This window comes from Lissotriton helveticus, chromosome 3_1, assembly GCF_964261635.1.
Source record: "Lissotriton helveticus chromosome 3_1, aLisHel1.1, whole genome shotgun sequence".
In the NCBI taxonomy this organism is placed as follows: Eukaryota; Metazoa; Chordata; class Amphibia; order Caudata; family Salamandridae; genus Lissotriton; species Lissotriton helveticus.
In genome coordinates, this window is record NC_136061.1 from 1873668428 (window position 1) to 1873691492 (window position 23065).

The window sequence follows — 23065 nt, forward strand, 5'->3', positions numbered from 1 at the left end:
TAGCTAAAACTAAAAGAGCATCGAATCCAACTCCACCCACCCCCTTTCAAGAAATGTAAATACTTCCAGAATATACTATTACCCACAAAGAAGACAAATTCTTGATGTATGAGAACTAAACAATGATAAAAGAATTCTCATTTTTGCAACTAATAACATCTTGCAAAAATTAACAATTTGTGAGACATGGATGATGGACGGAACTTTTAAAGTGTGCCCAAAACTATTTTATCAACTTTACACCATTCATGGTGAATTTGAAGAAACCAATATTCCCTTCATGTATGCATTGCTGCCAAATACAAATAATCCCACCTATATAGAACCATTAATAACAATAAAAGAATTAACTGATAATTATTATCCCCAAAGGATCATAATAGATTTTGAACTAGCTATGATGCAAGCTATTCTAAAAATATACCCACATACAGCAATACAAGGGTGTTACTACCACTTTAATCAAAGTATGTGGAGACACATCCAAAAATCTACCTTAAGTATTGACTACTCTACTAACAGCAACTTTGTATACCAAATTAAAAAATAAATTGCACTAGCATACGTACCACCACAGAAGTAGCAAATTATTATAATTAATTAATTGACAGTCCTTTCTACCGCATTAATGAAAAAAAATAACTCCCTTGTTGGATTACTTTGAGGACACCTGCGTGGGAAGGTTGCATTGTTCAGATCACCGTAGACAACCAAAATTTCAAATTCCCTAGTGGAATGTCTACGCTAGCACTATTGCACAAAAAGCAAAAACTAATAACGTGGTAGAAGGATGGCATAATGCCTTCCAGGTCACAATAGGGGGAGGACAATCAACACTACACAAACTTATACAATCAATAAAAAAAGAACAAAGTTACCAAGAACTAAGAATAGAACAATCTATAACGAACATAGTACCAAAACTGAGTAAACAAACAATTAAGGGGCTGATTCCGATGTCGGACGGACCTGAGTCCATCCGACATCGGTCAGGAGCCGTAACCAACCGACCTGCTATCGTCGGTTGCGGCCCTGCTAGTACGATGCAAACAAACAGGATTTGGTCACACTCGTATACTTCAATCAATCAATCAGGCATATTTGTAAAGCGAGCTACTCACCCGCTAGGGTCTCAAGGCGCTGGGAGGGGAGGGATCCGCTACTGCTCGAATAGCCAGGTCTTGAGTTGTTTCCTGAAGGAGAGATGGTTCTGGGTCAGTCGTAGGTGGATGGGGAGGGAGTTCCATGTCTTGGCCGCCAGTTAGGAGAAGGATCTTCCTCCGGCAGTGGCTGGCGAGGGCGAGGCTGGTCGAGCGGAGCTGGCTGGTGGGTGTGTAGAATGTGAGGCGGTTGTTGAGGTACTTCGGTCCCATGTCGTGGAGAGCCTTGTGTGCATGGGTGAGGAGTCTGAACGTGATTCTCTTGTTGACGGGGAGCCAGTGCAGGTCTCTCAGGTAGACAGAGATGTGGTTATGGCGGGGGATGTCCAGGATGAGTCGTGCGGAGGCGTTCTGTATGCGCTGGAGTCTCTGTAGTTTGGCTGTGGTTCCCGCGTAGAGGTAAAGGATTGCCCTGCATAGCGCTCGCACCTCGCGCTTTTCATCGCGCTGTGTTTTTTAAATTGACCTGTTTTTCTATTTTGTTTTTGCATTATTTGTATCCCCTGTTTTTAACTCGGGTGTTATTCTCTCCCTCTTACCTGCACAATAATAGTGGAACCACCGCTGCTGTAGCGGGTCCGGCTCCCGGGGTGGCTTAATCTTCGGCCGCCATCTTAGAGTGGTGTTTGGCCAGTAGAGGGGCGGGGATTTCGAGCGGACTAGCGCTCTGTGGGTAGTGGAAGTCAGCCTACATAAGGCGACCGGTCCTTGGCTCTCCCTCACTCAGGTAAAGGATTGCCCTGCATAGCGCTCGCACCTCGCGCTTTTCATCGCGCTGTGTTTTTTAAATTGACCTGTTTTTCTATTTTGTTTCTGCATTATTTGTATCCCCTGTTTTTAACTCGGGTGTTATTCTCTCCCTCTTACCTGCACAATAATAGTGGAACCACCGCTGCTGTAGCGGGTCCGGCTCCCGGGGTGGCTTAATCTTCGGCGCCATCTTAGAGTGGTGTTTGGCCAGTAGAGGGGCGGGGATTTCGAGCGGACTAGCGCTCTGTGGGTAGTGGAAGTCAGCCTACATAAGGCGACCGGTCCTTGGCTCTCCCTCACTCAGGTAAAGGATTGCCCTGCATAGCGCTCGCACCTCGCGCTTTTCATCGCTTTTCATCGCGCTGTGTTTTTTAAATTGACCTGTTTTTCTATTTTGTTTCTGCATTATTTGTATCCCCTGTTTTTAACTCGGGTGTTATTCTCTCCCTCTTACCTGCACAATAATAGTGGAACCACCGCTGCTGTAGCGGGTCCGGCTCCCGGGGTGGCTTAATCTTCGGCCGCCATCTTAGAGTGGTGTTTGGCCAGTAGAGGGGCGGGGATTTCGAGCGGACTAGCGCTCTGTGGGTAGTGGAAGTCAGCCTACATAAAGCTCCCTTGCGAGCGCAGCGGGATCGCGCAGCGGGGGCGCCTCCACAGCGCCGGAGTCACGCCAGAGTCCAGCCCGTCAGCGTCCCAGAGGCGGACGGGGCTGGACGGTGTTGCAGGTTTTGCCTTGTGGGTTGTATTATTACGGCTTTTGCTGTTTTTAATTTTTTAAGTATGCTGACGTACTCTTCAGCTGAGCTTATTGCTTTACGCCTCCCTCGAGGAAACTGTTCCCATATTTTCCCTGGTGGTAGGAAACTAAGGAAAGGTTGTCCGTCATGTGCATGGCGTTTCCCGGCTGCAGCTGCAAACGGGCCTGACACTACATTTGTCCCCTTCCAATGTCTCCTTCTCAATACCAGGTCAGTAAATCGCCACTCCACTGACATCTGGAGTCTACTGTATAAGTCAAACATTACGTGTTTGTTTTTGACTGAGACTTGGTTGGGTGATTTTTCTGCTCCAGATCTGGCTAATGCCATCCCCCCGAATTACAACATTCACAGGAGGGATAGAACATCGGGCAGAGGTGGTGGAGTTGCTCTTATCGTGGAAGAGAGTATTTCCTGCTCTATTTCCCCGGTGGAGAACCTGCAGGGATGTGAAGCACTTGGTTTCACCTTACATCTCTCCCCCCTCCAGGCCTGTACTGGGATACTTATATATAGAACCCCTGGTTCATTAGGACCTTTCTTTGACGAACTACAGGAAGCACTCGCAGTCCCCTGTATCAGGTCGGATCACTGTATTCTTCTTGGAGACTTCAATGTCCATATGGACAATAGCTGTGACCCAGACACTATAAAATTTATTGATACCACGACTTCGTTAGGGTTATCCCCCTTTGTGATAGGCCCTACACATAATAAAGGACATACCTTAGATCAGGTATTTTCAACGAAACCCATTTCGGTCGGTACCATCCAGCCTGTACTTTGGTCGGACCATTTTCTAATTTCTTTTTCTCTCCCTGTCACTGCTCTATCTCGGGTGAGAAAAAATGCAGCCACGCGAACTTCACGTCCGTTTCATTTACTTTCTGCGGACATGTTATCTGAGGCTCTCATCTCCTTTCCTTGCCCTCTTTTGGGAAGTTTGGAGGAGAATCTTGTCCACCTACACAATTGGCTTTTAGCAAGATTTGAGTCCTTAATCCCCAAGAAAAGCTCCAAATCCGGAGGGCGTAGGTAGTCAGCCCCTTGGTTCTCCCCTCGGCTGAGGTTACAACGTCAGGAGTGTAAAAGGGCTGAGAGGGCCTGGAGGCGGGCTTACGATCCAATAGTGAAATTGAAATTTCGGGCAGCCATTAAAGCCTATCATCATTCTATCTGGGACGAAAAGAAGGCCTATTTTGAACACCGTATTGATGAGGCTGATAATGTCTGCAAAGAAATTTTTAAAGTGGTCCAGGATTTTATCTCTCCTGTGGTTTGCACCCCCAACCATACTCATACTGATGTATGGATACAACAACTTGCCACCTTCTTTGTCAATAAGATCACAGCCATTCAGGCCTCTCTCTCCAGTGCGCAATCTGATCCATGCCATCTAACGCTACCATGTCCTGTGGAAGACCATGGCCCTTTCCTCTCTGTTTTCCCCTCTATGGATCTTAGTACATCTCTGGAGCTTTTGTCTAGCCTGAAATCCGGCTCTCCATTAGATCCATGTCCGGCTAAATGCTTAGGGAAAGTGGCTTCCGCCATTAACATCTTGGTGAACCCCCTGCTGAATACATCTTTGTCGACAGGGAAGGTGCCTCAGGCCTGGAAGCGAGCTATGATTCTACCGCTGCTCAAAAAACCCACCTTGGACCCCCTGATACATGCTAACTATAGGCCAATCTCCCTGCTCCCTGCTCTGGCAAAAGTGGCCGAGCGTTATGTGCACAGGATAATTTCCAGCTTCATCGAAGGAAACGACCTGTTGCACACCTCGCAGTCCGGCTTCCGTACTAATTTTAGCACGGAGTCGGCTCTGCTGGAGGTCACGGACGCCATCAGGGAAGTACTCGACCTGGGGGGAAAGGCCGTGTTAGTCATGCTTGACTTGTCGGCGGCTTTCGACACCGTTCCCCATGATGCCCTCCTTGTAAGACTCTGGGAGTGTGGCCTTCGGGGAACGGTGTGGAACTGGCTAAAATCATTTCTGGCCGACCGCCGACAAACGATCTGGGCGCCTCCTTTTTCCGCTGATATGGCTCCGCTAGAGGTGGGAGTCCCGCAGGGCTCCATTCTCAGCCCTATGCTGTTTAACATCTTTATGGCCCCTCTGGCGGAAGTCGCGGAATCCTTTGGCGCCCAGATCGTGTCTTATGCCGATGGCACCCAACTCCTGTTCACTTGTGACAGGGCTGGGTCATTTGACGGCACAAAGATCAGGGACTGCCTTGGTGCGGTGTTTGAGTGGTTCAGAGATCATGGCTTGAAATGCAACTCTGACAAGTCAGAGTTGCTTTTTTTCGGTTGCGCACCGGAACTTGATTGGAAATCCTGGTGGCCACTGGATATGTTTCCTCCTGACAAAGTCGCTGTTAAGGCCAAAAATCTGGGGGTGATAGTAGATTGTGACTTATCCTTTGGACCTCACATCTCGTCCACTGTTGGGAAATGCTTCGGCATCTTACGGATGTTGAGGAAATTTCTTCCTCTACTATCACTCAACCACAGGAAGACAGTCGTTCAGGCACTAATCGGGTCGCGACTGGACTACGCAAACGCTCTCTTTGTGGGTCTACCGAAATATCTTATGACCCGTTTGCAAGTGGTCCAAAATTCGGCAGCCCGTGCCATCTTTGGACTCCCGAGGAGAGCTGGTGCCACTGCCTTACTGAACACCCTTCATTGGCTACCTATCTCCAAGAGAGTCCTTTTTAAATGCCTGACGGTGGCCTTTAAGGCCCTTCATGGTATTGGCCCCAAATATCTTGGGAAACGTTTCTCCAGGTATGTGCCAAGCAGGACTCTCAGGTCATCGGGTCTGTCCCTGTTGACTGTCCCTGTAATTCGCCGTGCTCGTCAGGGAGGTCGATCCTTCCGCTATCTGACACCCAAGGCATGGAACGAACTACCATTGTCCTTGAGATTGGCCCCTTGTCTTCTTACTTTCAGAAAGGATTTGAAGACATGGCTTTTTAGGTAACAGTTCCTTTATCCCTCTTCCTTTTGTTGTGTGGTTGCTTTTTGCTGTTCCTTTCTTTGCCAAAGCGCCGGGATGCTCCTTCGGAGTTGCCGTGCGCTATAAAAGAATTAAAGTAACATAACATAACATAACAGGGTGTTCCCGTAGTCCAGTCGGCTGGTGATGAGGGCCTGGGTGACCGTCTTCCTGGTTTCGGTAGGCATCCATCGGAAGATCTTTCGGAGCATGCGCAGGGTGTTGAAGCAGGATGACGAGACGGCGTTGACTTGTTTGGTCATCGTGAGGGAGGAGTCCAGGATGAAACCCAGGTTGCGTGCGTGGTCCGTAGGCTTGGGGGCTGTGCCCAGGGCGGGGGGCCACCAGGAGTCGTCCCAGGCGGAGGGGGATGATCCCAGGATGAGGTCTTCCATCTTGTCTGAGTTCAGTTTCAGGCGGCTGGTCTTCATCCATTCTGTGACGTCTTTCATTCCTTCCTGGAGGCTGGCTCTGGCGGTGGCGGGGTCGTTGGTGAGGGAGAGGATCAGCTGGGTGTCATCAGCGTAGGAAATGATGTTTAGATTGTGTTGGCGTGCGATGGCTGCGAGGGGGCTCATGTAGACATTGAAGAGGGTGGGGCTGAGTGAGGATCCTTCCGGTACGTCGCAGATGACTTCGGTGAACGCAGATTGGAACGGGGGGAGGCGGACTCTCTGGGCTCTACCGGCGAGGAACGAGATGATCCACTCCAGTGCCTTCCCTTGGATTCCGGTGTTGCTGAGGCGCTGAATTAGTGTGCGGTGGCATACTGTGTCGAACGCTGCTGAGAGATCCAGGAGGATGAGGGCAGCTGTTTCCCCATTGTCAAGCAGGGATCTGATGTCGTCGGTGGCTGCGATGAGGGCGGTCTCGGTGCTGTGGTTAGCTCGGAAACCGGACTGTGAGGCGTCGAGGGATCCGTTTGTCTCGAGGAAGGCGGCGAGTTGTTTGTTGACGGTCTTCTCGATGACTTTGGCAGGAAAAGGGAGAAGCGAGATGGGGCGGAAGTTCTTGAGGTCCGTGGGGTCCGCGGTGGGTTTCTTCAGGAGGGCGCTGAGCTCGGCATGTTTCCAGCACTCCGGGAAGGTGGCTGTGGCGAAGGAGATGTTGATGATGTCTCGGAGTTGTGGTGCAATGGTGAAGTCGGCCTTGTTGAAGACGTGGTGCGGGCAGGGGTCGGTAGGGGATCTGGAGTGTATGGTGTTCATCATGCGGGTGGTGTCTTCAGTGCTGACCGGGGTCCAGTTGCAGAGGGTGGTGGTGGGGGGCGCTGGTTCGGTGGTTGGGTGCGTGGTCTGTGCGCCGAAGCTGTTGTGTATGTCGGCGATCTTGCGGTGGAAGAACGAGGCGAGTGAGTGGCAGAGGTCTTGCGAGGGTGTGATGTCATTGTTGCAGGCGCTGGGGTTGGAGAGCTCTTTGACGATGCTGAAGAGTTCCTTGCAGTTGTGGGTGTTGTTGTCCAGTCGTTCTTTGAAAGTTGCCCTTTTGGTGGTGCGGATCAGCTGGTGGTGTATGCGGGTGGCATTCTTGAGTGCTGTCATGTTTTCTGTAGTCTCGTCGTGGCGCCAGGCTTCCTCGAGGGTGTGGCAGTTTTTCTTGGAGGTTTTGAGTTCGTTGGTGAACCACGAGGCTTTCTTGCTGCTGGGTCTCCTGGGAGGGTTCTTCAGTGGTGCGAGGTCATCGGCACAGTTGGTGAGCCACTGTGTGAAGTTGCGGGCTGCTTCGTTGGGGTCCGTTGTGTTGGTGGGAGGGTTCTGGCTGAGGGAGGTGGTGAGCTGGTCGGCGGTGATCTTGCTCCAGCTCCTGCGGGGAACCTGTTGCGGGTGGTGGTGGGTCATGGTTCTCCTGAAGTTAAAGTGGACACAGCTGTGATCAGTCCAGTGTAGTCCGGTGGAGTGGCTGAAGGAGATGTGCTTGCTGGAGGAGAAGACGGGGTCAAGCGTGTGGCCTGCGTAGTGGGTGGGGGTGTTCACCAGTTGCTGCAGTCCGAGGTTGGCGAGGTTGTCCAGCAGGGCGGCGGTGTTGCTGTCATTGTTGTTCTCCAGGTGGAAGTTGAGGTCCCCTAGGAGGATGTAGTCTGAGGAGGTGAGGGCGTACGGACTGATGAAGTCTGCGATGGCTTCGCTGAATTGTGTGCGTGGTCCCGGGGGTCTGTAGATGAGAGTGCCTCTGAGGGTGGTCTTGGGGCCGGTGTGTATCTGGAAGTGAAGGTGCTCGGCGGCGGTGAGGGTGTCTTCGGAGTTGGTCGTGATGCAGATGGTGTTTCTGTGGACGATGGCGATGCCTCCTCCGGTTTGGTTGATGCGGTCCCTCCGGGTGATCTTGTAGCCTTCCGGGATGGCTATGGCGATGTCGGGGGCTGAGGAGGCGTACATCCAGGTTTCTGTGAGGAAGGCGACGTCAGGTGATGTTGTGTTGAGGAGGTTCCAGAGTTCTACGGCGTGTCTGTGGACGGAGCGGGTGTTGAGCAGGATGCACTTGAGGTGATTGTTGCTGGTGCCTGGCCTTGCGGGTGCGGTGCTGGTCCGGAGGCAGGTGAACTTGCAGGTTTGGCAGGTGAAGGGTCCGTGGGTGCATTTCGGGGTGACTCGGTAGCAGGCGGGGTTATGTTATGTTATGCTATGTTAGTAAATTGGTAGAGCGCGACAGCTGCCCCAGCAAAGAGGCGTCCCGGCACTGCTAGATCAGAAAAAAACAAATACTCAAGGACAGTCAGGCAAATACAGAAGCCTATGGAAGTGAGAAAAGGATGGTCTTGATGGCTTTCCGGAAACGCAGCAAATTCTACATTCCACGGATGTGGACCGGCAAAGAGTTCCATAATTTGGCCGCTAACAGCCGGAAGGAGCGACCAACCATACGGCAAAGTTTGGTACGTGGTACCACCACCAAGTGTTGCCCCAATGAGCGCAAGCTCCGGGGGGGGAGGTACCAGGTCAGCAATGGGCGCAGTAAAACCGGTCTCCCGGTTTTAAGGATTTTGAATGCCATGACGAGGGCTTTAAATTTGATCCGAGAAGCAATCAGGAGCCAATGTAGTCTTCCAATCGTTGCTCTGGCAGAGCATCTGCGAGGGAGCCCGATCAGAGTTCTCGCTGCCAGATTTTGGACCCGTTGGAGTCGCAAAATCTCGGCTTTATTCGCACCTAGGAGCAACACGCTAGCATAGTCCAAGCGAGAGATGATCGTGGCTTGAACTATAAGCTGGCGAACTGTTAGCTCAAAGTACTTCAGGATTGGTTTTAGACCTCTTAGCAAGCCCACACAAGTAGCTGCCACTCTCTTTGTGTGGAACTGAAAGCTGAGCGAGGAATCCATCCATACTCCCAAATTCTTCACTAGGGGCTTGGGCGTTAGTATAGTGCCCAGCGATGCCGGCCACCAGTGTTCGTTCCAGAGGGCGGTGTTTTTCCCTGCCAGCAGAGCCTCTGTTTTGCTAGCATTGAGCTGCAAGCAGTTCTCAGACATCTACTGGGCCACTGCTGCCATACCATCTCTGAACCTCGTAGCAGACGCCGATGGCCCTTCAGATCGAGTAATAACCAGCTGGGTATCATCCGCATATGATACCAGCTCAAGGTCCCACTCTTTAGCCACGACAGCCAGGGGTTGCACATATAGATTAAACAAAGATGGACTGAGTGCAGAGCCTTGCGGGACTCCCAGGCCGATAGAGTGAGACTGAGAGATGTATGGAGGTGCCGAAACCCGAAAGGATCTCTCCTCTAGGAAAGATTGAAACCACTGTAAGGCAGCTCCTGTAATCCCTACCGCCTCCAGTCGGTGCAGAAGGATCTCATGTGAGACCGTATCAAAGGCAGCGCTGAGATCTAACAGAATCAGCGCTGCACTCTGAACGGCATCAAGGATCAACCTTAAGTGTTCAGTAGAGGCGAGAAGGGCGGACTCAGTACTATGGCCAGGCCTGAATCCGTTTTGCGATGGATCCAGAATGTTATTTTGGCTCATGTACTCAGAGAGAATAATATTGACATGGGCCTCAGCAATCTTGGCCATCCACGGGAGAAGGGAGATTGGCCTAAAGTTTTCGGGTTTGGAGGGATCTAGTGAAGGTTTCTTAATGATGGGAGTAACCTGTGCCTGTTTCCAGGCCTTAGGAACTATGGCAGTGGAAAAGGACAGGTTAAGTATTACACCAATCGGCCGTTGAAGGTGCGCCAGGGACTCCATAAATTGGCCGGCCTCATAGGGTCCGATGGCGAGCCAGCTTTCACTTTCTTGCAAAGTTTGACTAGCTCTTCTCCAGAAATCTCTGGGATAGATGTTAGAGTGGTATCACCAGCCCTGATGTCAGTAAGATCGTGTAGGCCAGGAGGGTGCAGCGAGAAGGTCTTATAGATATTTTTCACCTTTTCGATAAACGCCGGCCTTTCCGGCCGGCGTTGAGTGCGTGGAGGCTGGCGGCATCGTAAGTCCGACGTGTGGGCTGGTATCGTCGAGGGCCAGGGGTCCTGGCACTGGGCGCGGAGCAGGCGCAGACGGGCTTGCCTCTGGCGCGCAATCGGCACGCCCGCTGCGCGTATGCGCGGTCCCCGCCACTTATGGCGAAGTGGGAGGGAGGAGCAGCTGGGAGGCGGGAGCGGGGCGGCGAATGGGGAGCGGGAGACAGGAGAAGGGGGCGGGCCGCAGGAGAGCAGCGGTGGGGAGCAGAGGGGGGGTTGGAAAGAGCGGGTAGCGGAGCGGGGAGAGCGAGGGCAAGCCTGGAGAGCGAGGGCAAGCCTGGGCAAGCCTGGAGAGCGAGGGCAAGCCTGGAGAGCAGGGGCCCTAAGGAGAGGCGGCAGCAAGAGGGCCAAGCAGGCAGTGAAAGCAGAATCCGGGCACACGGGGGCCGTGCGGTAGTGGAGTGACCGGGTCAAGGGTCACTTCACAATGCAAGCATGCTTTCCGAGCGGAAAGTATGCTTGCAATGTAAAAATCAGGGGTGCAGTTCATCCCTGCACCCTGTGGCCGGCACCCCAAGGTGCCTGCCACCGGGTGCATGAATCAACAGAGGGGTACCATTCGGCAGCCTCCCACCCATGGGGGCCCTACTGGGGGGCCCCAAAGACAGTTTCCGACTGCCTTTTTGTGCTGGAAAAACCGGCACGAAAAGGCAGTGAAAAACTGCCATCGTACTCCCTCGGTCGCAAAGAGGCGGCCGGGGGAGTACTGAGGGATTTCCTGACGGCTGACAGGCTGCAATCCAGAAATCCGAATCGGATTCCTTTCCGACCGGGGCCATCTGAATGGCTCAGTCGGAAAGGAATCCGTGCAACACGTTCCGGTTCGGTCGGAAGGGCTCCGACCATCGTTCGGAGCCCTTCTGACCAAAATTGGAATCGGCCCCTTATATGTACGAATACCTCCATCAAAAAACAAGAATGTGTCCAAGTATCCAAGGTCTAGAATACATAGACCTAATAGCAAAATCTATTCTTTAATTTAATCCAAATAGCAAACAGTAAAAACATATAAAACACACAAAGTACTTTAATTTTTTTATTAGTTAAAGTAAGTCATGAAGTTTCCTATATAACTCCATATCATATGACATAATATAACTAATTAAAAAAATTAAATGCCCAAATATACATTTCCCACCCTCAAAAAATTTTAAAACAACTTACGGTATTGTAGCTGTAGAATATCCTCTAAATAGATGAATTAAAAACAATCCAAGAGAAAAACAATCCATAGAGTAACAAAAACCCCCCAAAAATGGAAAAATACAACTGTAGAAAAAAAATCCAATGTAGCAATCCTCTCGATAGCGAAGCCGTAAAAACCCGAAAATGTTTAACTATATAAAACGCAACAAAATCCCTATAAAAAAAGAAATGTATAGCAACTTGTTTTAAAACAAGCAACAGCAATTTCCTTTCTTTAAAAAAAGAAACGCATCTGTTCACCAAATCCCAAACCTGTAAATAAAATCAACCAACACCCACCCATAACAAATAATAAACCCACAAATCGAAATAACAACGTATAATAAATATAAACACACATAGTAAAATAGTAATTTAAAAAACATTGCATAGCAATAACATTAGAGAGTAAAGAACACGTAACTTTTGCAAAAACGGTAAAATAACACTGTTACTAACACATTAACTCTACCACTAACTAAACACTACATTAAGACTAACTTAAAAATAATTAAAAGTAAACTTACTGCAACGTAGACGAAGCAGCTCCTAACCGCGAGGTTCCGTCTTCACAAATGACCCAAACAACGAAGTAGTCTAAAAAGTGAACAAAGGAAACCAAAATGGCGGCATTATTAAAATAAAAATAGGGCTAACTCCCCATAGACATGAATGGAAAAAAGTACAAAATGCTTTAAAAATGTATAAACATTTTTTGTATAATTTCTTTTAAATGTTTAAAATAAACATATTAATATTGTAAAATATATATTAATTTTTTGGGGTTAAAAAATTTATAATAGGAGTTCGCACGCCTGTTCGGAAGGGCCAAGGCTAAGACTAATTGACTGGGTTGGATATCGTGGCTTTGATGGATGTGGGATTCTCTACCACTGTGCTTATGGGAGGGTGGGCGGTGTTTAATGCTTCCCCTGTTTTGCACGAGTTTTTTTCATAGATAGATGGTTCGGTATACGGGGGAAGGCTTGGATCTGGCGGGGGAGGGGAGACCGGGGCCCATAAGACGGCGGTCCTCCTCCATTTACTATTTTAATATTATAGTTAGATAGGGCGACAGGCACACTGCTAGTTGGGGACTGGCGAAAGCTACATGCAGGGGTGCAGGGTGGGGGGAAGGGGTTTATGTAGAGTAGGTGTTTTTTTATTTTTTTTATTCCAAGATCCGGTTCGAATCCTGATATTGGGGGCTGTACTAATGAGCAATCCTGTTTGGTGGGTGGACGGATTATGAGGGCTGTACTGTTTGAGATGAAATTGTTACGGTGTTGTGTCTCGTATTGTTGCGTGCTGGCTGCGGCCATTGTCTCAGCCCCGATGTTTGTTGCAGCTCATCTCTCCTGCCACTCGAAATTGCTTATCTTTATGACGATCCTGGTTTCTCTGGGTGGAGGGGTTTGTGGGCTGTATCGGTTGGCCTGGGCTTTGATTGTGTACTGTGCTCTTCCTGGCTGCACGCTCGTTAAAGTTCATGGCTCAGCTCTATCCTTTGTGGTTATCCGTCTACCTTGCAATATATGTATGTATATCTCTTTTGTTTCATACTGTGCGGCACCCACTGTTGGATTCTTTGTTTTTTATTAATAAAAAGATTAATAAAAAAAGAAATGTATAATAAAATAATTAATGTATATTAAAAAATATGTTTATTACATTAACTCTTTATTTCCTACTATTATACAAATGTTAAAAAGTATATATACATATATATACTTTTCCAAATATACAAAAAAATTGTAACTTATTTAACATACAAAATTTTATTTAAATAAAATAACATTTAATATGCTATATAATAAAACATGAAAAAATGTACACTGTATATATATTACAACTACTAAAAGTTCATGAGAAATAAAAAAATACTGTATATTTATGTACAAATTATACTATGTTACGTTACTATCTTACATGTATTACAAATAAATAGTAAAATGTTACAAAACTGTCAAATATATTTGTACATCAATGTTATGAAATACAATTTGTTGAACATGTCTAAATATATTTTACAATACCCTAATAAAATATAAAAAAAACATAACAAGGTGTATTTGTTTTTCAATATTGTAATAAACTGAAAAATATTTAAAATGTCATAATTTACTATTCTAACTCCGAATACAACTAAAGTCAAAGAAAGTGCTGAATATTAAACCATAATAATTTACTATTCTAACTCCAAGTCCAATTAAACTCAGGGAAAGTGCTTGATATTAAACCATAATAATTTACTATTCTAACTCCAAATCCAATAAAACTCAGGGAAAGTGCTGGATAGTAAACCATAATAATTTACTATTCTAACTCCAAGTCCAATAAAACTTAGGGAAAGTGCTGGATATTGAACCATAATAATTTACTATTCTAACTCCAAATCCAATATAACTCAAGGAAAGTGCTGGATAGTAAACCATAATAATGTGTTATTCTAACTCCAAATCCAATAAAACTCAGGGAAAGTGCTGGATATTAAACCATAATAAATTACTATTCTAACTCCAAATCCAAACAAACTCAGGGAAAGTGCTGAAAATTAGACCATAATAAATTACTATTCTAACTCCAAAATCTAATAAAACTCAGGGAAAGTGTTGGATAGTAAACAATAATAATCTACTATTCAAACTCCAAGTCCAATAAAACTCAGGGAAAGCCCTGGATAGTAAACCATAATAATTTACTATTCTAACTCCAAATCCATATAAACTATACCAAACAATATTTAATATACACTATTTCATTTACAGTATTTAAAATATAGCTTAAAAAAATATAATAAATTAATACAAATTGTCTTTATACATTTAAATAGAAAACAAATAAAGTGAAACAACAAATATAAAAATATGTATTATTGTTTTTTAATCCAATTTGACAATCATTTAATTTATTTCCACTAAACTATTTTATTAATCATTAACTATATTCTTACAAAATGTTATATTTTCAAATGTTATCAAAATATAATGTAAACAATATGAAAATATAATATTCGTATAAATTAAAAAAAACTTTTTATTAAAAATATGTAGAAAATGTAGATGAATATATTTTCTCTTATAAGAAAATTTAAAAAAATGATATTTCATAATTAAATTGGTACATTTCAAATAATTCATTAAATAATTACCAACATTTTGTTAAATTATTTTATTTACTATTTCAGTTTAAAATATTTTACATTACTAAACAAGTTTTTCAAATTTGATAAAAAAAATTAAATTTCAAATTATCATTTTAAATTTAAATACATAATTTCATAAAATCTGAAATTTCCAATTTGTACTTTCGAATTTCTACATTCAAATTTTTAAATTACTACTCGTTGGCCGGGCGAAAAAGCGGCGGACGGACGCGGTCCCCCGCCATAGTGATATGGCGGGGGGGAAATGGGTGGCGGGCGGGGACAGATGTCGGGCAGATCGTCACTGCCCGCATGGCAGTGAAGATCCGCCCGACATCCTAATGGGGCCCTAAGTTTGGAAACAGTGAATTCTTATAAATGTCAGTCAATGCAGAAATTAATTTTGGTGTACTTAAGTGAAACACTTCCAAGTTAAACAAATATGCTTTGTGGTAATGTGAGTATTTGGCTAATTTTTCAATTATGAATTATACACCATGTAAAGGGCTCACTTCCTATTTTGGGGCCCCATTAGTATGGCGGGCGGATTGCCCCCGCCGGGCTGGCAGGGTCAATCCGCCAGCCATCCCCGCAGAAAAGACCCCACGCCATATTGCAATTGCTGGGGGTCAGCGGTGGACGGAAAGACCGTCCGCCCCTTTTCCGCCCGGTCGACATGAAAGGGGTTCAATATGGTGGCGGTGTCTGACAGACACCGCAAGCCATATTACAATGTGACCTTGAACATGCCTTTCCGTGGTGGCAATGTGGAGTCTGTTTGGAGGGCCCGTTGTGGGCCCCCAAGGATTCCGGGTGGTGGGGGGTGTACATGGGGTTGTACTTATGGTACCCCCCTGCAGTTCCATGCACAACATGCCTTCCTGGGATTGTGGCGGGCGGTGTTGAGTGCACCGCCCGCCACAATGTTAGGAATGCAGGATGCACCCGCCGCTGTGGTGGGTGCATCCTAATGGCACCCATGGGACCCCCGCCCTTATGGCGGGCGGGCCCTTTTAACAATGGGATGGCGGGCAGACTTTGTCTGCCCGCCATCCTAATGTGCCCCTGAGTTTAGATGTAAACCAGGCCTATGGCTGGGCACTTTATAGTTATGTGCTACATGACCACGTTTATAATGTAAATGAAATCCTTTCATCCTTTCTCCCTCTCTGGCAACAATAGTTCATAACAAGGGTGGGGACATCAGGGGGGTCAATAGCAATTAAAATACACAAAGACCCGTGAACTGATAAATGATCTTTCAAAGACCTGCGAAGTACTTTGGATGAGGCTAGCCTGACCAGGGCCGGACTGGCCACAGCGGCCATGAGTGAGTGAGTGAGGAGGGATTTGTAGAGCGCAACTTAGCCCAAGGGCATCAAGGCGCATACAAGATGGTACAGCTGTTTGGGGAGTAAAGATGCGCCAACTACAGGTAAACTGCTAAGAAGAGCCAGGTCTTTAATGCTTTGCGGAAAGATGCAAGCGAAGTTTGCCCTTTGAGCTCGGCAGGGAGAGTGTTCCACAGTCTGGGAGCGAGGGCGAAAAAGGCCCTCCCTCCCCATCTAGCCTTATAACCTCGAGGGACAGACAGAAGGTTCTTATTGGCGGAGTGTAGGGCCCTACCCGGAGCATAAAAGGACACAAGGGACCTGATATCTTCAGCTCCAGACCCATGCAGAGCACTATAGGTGATGCATAGGACCTTGATATTTATCCTGGCATGAATAGGTAACCACTGCAGATCTTTCCTAATAAGGGAGCCTGATGCGTGTCTAGGGGCATCGACAACGAACCTGGCAGCCGCATTCTGCACTATTTGTAGGCGTTGAACCAATCTTTTATTTATGCAGAGATACAGTGCGTTGCAATAATCCAGCATAGAGGAAATGAGAGCAACTGTAACCTGTTTTCGTGCTTCAGGGGTAAAGTAGTGTGTAATCTTTTTCAAGATTCTTAAAACACCACAGCAGGTTGAGACAGTCCTGCTAACTTGTTTATCAAAAGATAACGTGGTGTCCAGAATAACACTCAAGTTGCGGGCAGATTGGGAGGGCAAGGGGCAGGCACCAAGAGCAGAAGACCACCAGTCCATTGACCAGATCTCCTGTTTGCCACCAAAGATAAGAACTTCGGTTTTTTCCCCATTTAATTTCAAGAAGTTCTTAATCATCCAGCCCGCAACTGCTTCCATGCAGTTCCTGAAGTTAAGGGCCGTGGCGTTCACCGATTGAGAGAGGGAGACCATAATCTGGGTGTCATCAGCATATGATAGAACTTCCAGCCCGAACAATCTTACAAGCCTGGCAAGTGGGGCCACGTAGATATTAAAAAGTGTGGGGCTCAAAGATGAGCCCTGAGGGACCCCACACTGCACAGGCTTAACGGGCAAGAGAAAGTTACCCAGTTTAACCCTTTGAGTTCGCTGGTTGAGAAAGGATGTCAGGAGGCTCAGTGCTGATCCGTCCACTCCCATCTCACTAAGGCGTGTAGCCATAATGGAGGGGGACAGGGTATCAAATGCAGCTGTCAGGTCGAGCAGGATCAGACGTTTCCCCAAGAGGGTGGAAGGGTAGGGGCCAGTTTTTGCAGCAGTGTTGCAATATCAGCCCCCAGTAACATAAGCAGCATTTCTCCACACCTGCAACCTCACCCCACCGCAGGGGGGAGGGGCCTGACAAAAGTGCCAGGGCTACTTTGGGTTTCTAGTCTGGCCCTGAGTCGAAGTCGTCAGCCCCTTCCCAATCCCATCCCAGGACAGTTCAAGAACTGCCTGTGCACTCCGCAGTCCAGGCTGCGGCAGATGACAGGGGTGGGGGGTGAGGTAGAAGCCCTTTCAGCCTAATGGGTGTTGCGCCCCTGGGTGGAACCATCAATTAAGCAATATAGGTATTGAATGGGTCCAAGAGGTTATCCAGACGCCCTACATGGGAAACAGCATAGAGTAGGATGGCCGATGTATATACTGGTATTCCGGGAGATATGGGAAAAAGTGGCTAAACAGCTCGGATGGCGTAATATTTTAACATAGGAGATGCCTCTTTGGGACTCGCACGGCTATGCAAAACAAACAGATTGCCTAGCTTTGAAGTACCTCAGGTGCGTCCACTGTACCTAAGGACCCCTGTCTGGACACTGCCCAGTGTAATGTTTTAGCCAACTTCTTTCTTGAAAAAATTGATAAGATCTATGATATTTTTAACTCTACTCCCGCTGCGTCCACTCATCCTGATCAAGCCTTACGCAATTCCCTTCCTGCTATTATCCCCTGCTCTATATCCGCTATTCCCCTACTCCACGCTTGGGATCCTATTTCCCCTTCGCTTCTAACAAAGTATCTTCAAGACATAAAATCTGGTTCCCCCCTTGACCCAATGCCTCCTCAAGTTTTGAGTTCCCTGGACCCAGCTCTACTCCATATTATTTTGGAGGTCTTGAACGCTTCATTAACTGAAGCAATTGTTCCAAATGAATGGAAGCACGCAATGGTGGTCCCATTATTAAAAAAGGCCAATGCAGATCCCAACAACCCATCTAATTTTCGCCCTATTTCTTTGCTTTCATGTTTCTCTAAAATTCTAGAGAAACACGTCAATTCCTTGCTCAATTCCCACGTTGAAACTTCTAATTTTCTTCATGGTTCTCAATCCGGGTTCAGGGCTGGTTTCTCTACTGAAACCACTCTCCTTGGTGTGTCGGAGACCATCAGACGAAAGGTGGACAATGGGGAGACAGTGGCACTCATCTTGCTTGATTTGAGTGCCGCATTTGACACCGTCTCCCATTCCATCTTGTTGTCCACCTTGAAATCTGTGGGGGTCGGTGGCTCCGCCCTGGCCTGGATTGCTAATTTCCTTTCTGATCGCACGTTTCAAGTTTTTTCTTCTACATCTGTTTCGTCAATATTCCCCTCCACTCACGGTGTTCCCCAAGGGTCTATCCTTAGCCCTCTTTTCTTTAATCTGTATGTGAGACCTCTTGCTTTTTTGGCGGAACAGGCCGGTCTTACAATTTATTCCTATGCTGATGACACTCAAGTTATCTACTCACTTTCTACTAATAAAAATCTTCCCTCTTCCTCTCTTCAATCTGGACTGAAACAAATATCTGATTGGATGCTTAAGCACAAATTAAAATTAAATGGGGACAAAACAGAACTGCTCCTGTTTGGCTCAGATACCTCGCTCTGGGGCCCACAACATTGGCCGCCGGAGATGGGCCCTCTACCTACTCCAACCGTGACTGCTCGTAATCTTGGGGTCCTCCTTGACAATCAACTATCCTTCAAGCAACACGTTGTGAAAGTCTCCGCCACCTGTACCACCATCATCAGGTGGCTGAGGAAAATCACGTGGATGCTGCCTGCTGACACCCTAAGGACTGTAGTCCAGGCTCTTGTCACCTCACGCCTGGACTATGGGAACATCCTACTCCTGGGTGCCTGCAAGGAGGTAACCAGGAAGTACCAGGTGGTACAGAATATGGCAGTTCGCCTTATTTGTAACCTGCCCGCCAGAACCTCGGCCGCGTCTCATATGCATAAACTGCATTGGTTGCGAATTGAGAGCAGAGTCAAATTCAAAGCACTTTGTCTCATGCACAAGATTATGACTGGAAGAGCTCCGCACTATCTATCTGTTTTGGTGCAGCAATATATTCCCCCCCGCACACTTAGGTCATCCACGCAGAATAAGTTTAGGATACCGCGTGTCAACAGAGCTAAAATGGGAGGGCGCTCGTTCTCCCTGTTAGCACCTTCTTTATGGAACTCCCTACCCCAATCTCTACGTTCTGAAATGTGCTTTTTGACATTCCATAAAGGAATTAAAACCTGGCTCTTCAATACTTAAACTTCTGTCTGATGTTCCTCTCACCCTGTTTACCGTTCTGTTTGCCTTAGCGCCGGGAAACCTCCGGGTAGCTGCGCGCTTAACAAATGTAATTATAATAATAATAATAAGGAGGGAACTTAATAGCTATAAGCAAACTAGGTGATGTGTGGGGCGAGGACGTTTTGAAGACTTTTCAGGTTCTTAAGGAAGATGCCTGATGGTGGCTTTTTCCGTTATCTTAGACTTAGATAAATGGACATGCCCATGGGTACTCAAGTGGAGGACATCAAACTTCTAGAAGATAGAATACTAGCGGAGCCTCTATCGCAAAAAAAGCAGTGTCACTTAAATATAAGACAATAGTCAATAACATACCAGACGTAATAGAGGCTGTGAAAGCATATATATGAGCTGAGCCTTAAAAATTCAACAAGTAAATAAAGCAGCAAATATAATAAAGTCACTTCAAAATTCAAAAAAGTGTTTTTCTTTAACATGCAGATATTTTTCATCTTAGTGCCTTAGATTATATCACTGCATTGGAAGGCACATATTTAAAGTGATAATAACGTTTATTAAACATGAACTTAGCAGCATTCATGCCCCCATCTCTGACATGACAACAATGTCCCTTGTGAACTAAGAGACAAATCAATTGTCATGCGAACCCTGCATGTGGGTTGGTTTCTTATTATACACGGAGCTACATTAGAATCTATTAAATTAACAAGTTTCGTGCAGCGCACATCCTGAACTCACATATTTTAAGGTGTGCTCTCATGTGGCACAATAAAGAAAAGGCATCTCGATTAAATTAAATATTTGCCTAGGATCACACAATTTGGTTAAAGGGTGAGCCAGGACTGATCACAGTTTTTCTAGTGTCACAATGTGCAAATCAGTCACTAGATAAAAGTCTACGTTTCTCTTCTTTTTTTCCACCAAATGTCACTGCTTTGTTTATAATTCTTTGTGCATGAGCCATGTGAAAACATTGATTATTTTGAGCTCGAGGGTCCAAAAGCACTTCAAGCTGAGACAGAACCAGGAAATTATGGGGCATACATTTTTTTTTAAATGTTGGAGCGCAGAGCTGTGCCAAATTCAGCAGCACTGCGCTCTGACATTTTTAAAATGCTGGGATGCTCTGAATTCACAAGAATAAGGTACACTCCTGTGTTTACCCTAGCGCTGGAGCAAAATAATCTGCGTAGCGCCAGCGCAGGCACCCTGCCGCCATGTTGCAAGGGGCCATTGTTTATGTGCAGGAAGGAACACCTTCCTGCACATAAACAATCAGTAATGGTGATTTGTTTTTTCTATGTGTGTTGCAGAATGAAGCACAAACGGAAAAAGCAAAAAACGAGGAGAAATGAACAATTCCTTCTCATATCCCCATTCTAATGCGTGGTAATCCATGGCGTTTGAATGGCGCTTTTGTGGGCGCTGCCTCAGCTTTGTAAACCTAAGGCAGCATCAAAAAGCAATAGGTGTTGCCGTGGAAAACCCACAGCAATACCCATTGAATGCCCCTGTGCAGGTGTGGACTGCGTCAGAAAGGGGCATATTTTCAAGATGGCTTTAAGCCACGTTAAATGGCTTAACACCACATTGTAAATATGGGAAAAGGCACTACTTCACCAGAGAGTCAAAAAAGGTGACGCTCCAGTGATGAATGGGGCTTGTAAATATGCCCGTATGTGTTCTTGGAATGTGGAAGGAAGATACGAGTTTCAGGTACCAAAACTTGTTTTGCAACATGGAAATGGGAGTGGCCCTGCGAAATATAGCTAGACTGTGGGGACTGCCCCTTCCACCCTCATATGAGATGGGGGGGGAATAACATGGACTGTAAATGTAAATGTAAATTGATACTTGTATAGCGCACTACTCACCCGCAAGGGTCTCAAGGCGCTTGTACGAATACCGCTGTGGAACCCATCCTGGCTTTCCCTGTGGGTGTCCACTCCTGAGCACCCCCAAGGTGGAGGCCAGGCATCCTTAGCGTTGTGGGGGCCATTGGAGATTAAGCAAGCTATTGCCCAGAGTTGCAGAGTGGGACTCCATGATTGAAATAGGCACCGAGGCGAGAATTATCAGGTCCGTGGAATTTTTGAGCCCAAGACCTGCCAAGGCGGGTAATTGAACCCTGGTCCCGGGCTAGACCTCTGCATCAGGGTCTGCCTCTCTAACCATCGAGCCACACTTCTCCACTCGAGCCACACTTCTCCACTGGACTGGTGTATCGGTGCAGAAAGATTCATATATGAGAGTCGGGTTGTCCTCCCCATAAGTTTGAAAAGATATGGGAACCATGCAGGCATCCCCTGGGCTGTGGCTGAAGTACCAAGTCACTCTTGCTATGACTTACCCCTAACAGCTGTAAGTGATGGTGCAGGGAAACAGGGACCTATTCAGCCTGCGCAGGAGTAGCAACCTTAGACTCCATGTGTGCGCCTTGTGATCATACAATGTGATATCACACAGAATTTAGGGAACTGTACAATGTTTGGTTCAATATGCACCAATAAAAATGTTTTTTTTTTTTAAATTAATGATAAATGGAGTGCTAGGCTCTCAAAACTCATCAACGTATGCACTTTGGTTGGGTCGGGAGAGCAGCCCCTGTGGCACCAATGCACAGTAGCTGAGTCTAAGGATTAAGCAGAGTTTATGCATATGGACAGTTCCGCCAAAATGTTGGTTGCAGGCCACTTGGTTTTACTGATGTTATTTTTTGGCTATGTTTCTCCACTAATGTAATTTCCGTTGCAAAATAAAATGACGAATAATCAAAGTAATGTCTAAAGTTTATGAATTCAAACTTAGCAGCAATACTGCCTTGGTGAATCTCCCCTTTGCCAAAACAGGCCTAAACGTCCTGAGGAAAATTCCTACAAACGTTTTTCTTTCCATTCCAACCTATTTACACATCAGCTGGGGTATATTTGCTTAACATTTAACATAAATTAAGTGAAAGGTCGGGGAGAACACTGAAGATTGTGTTGTACAGAAAAAGAGAGACTGTGTAACTGTCCCGGTTAGTTCAAAGGTGATGAGTGCGCCGCAACAACCAGCCACCATTTCATACCACCTGTCCTCTCAAGGCCCATGGTGAAACCTTCAGTGCGGGCGTCAATGCTGCCTCCACCATGAATGCTCTCACCCTCTGTGCATGTTGCAAAGCACTGATCTACACCAACCATGCCAGCATCTAACCAATAACTCACTGATAATATGAAACTCAACCAAGTACATCAACCACTTTGACGCAAAAACCGTAAATGCACCCAGTTTCCAAAGAGCATCTAGGCCTTACCAAGGTTGGGAATACGCTACACAAAAGCACTTAACATGACATTACTACTACTACTACATCCAAACCGCTCTATTAGGGTTTGACATATGAAATGATTGGATATTGTCAATACTTCGACTCCTTTATCGAAGAAGATAATTTTGCCATCCTTTAATTGGGTTGAGTTTTCTAGGGCACCATTGGACAAAGGTTGACAGGTTAATAAAGTTACACTCGCATACTAAATTTATTCAAGGTGCTGAATTTTCTAGAGAAAATCCAGTTTATTTCAAAAGTTTCATCCATTTGACTTTAGTGGCAAAAAAAACAAGACAAATAATTGTTCACGATGGGACTTGTTGAGAGGGGACGGTCTCCGTAACCTCAAATTATTACTTCAGTGAGGTAAGCACTTTGATGACCTTTTATGTTTTATATGGGTGATTTTCAGTTTGAGAAGTAGGTGG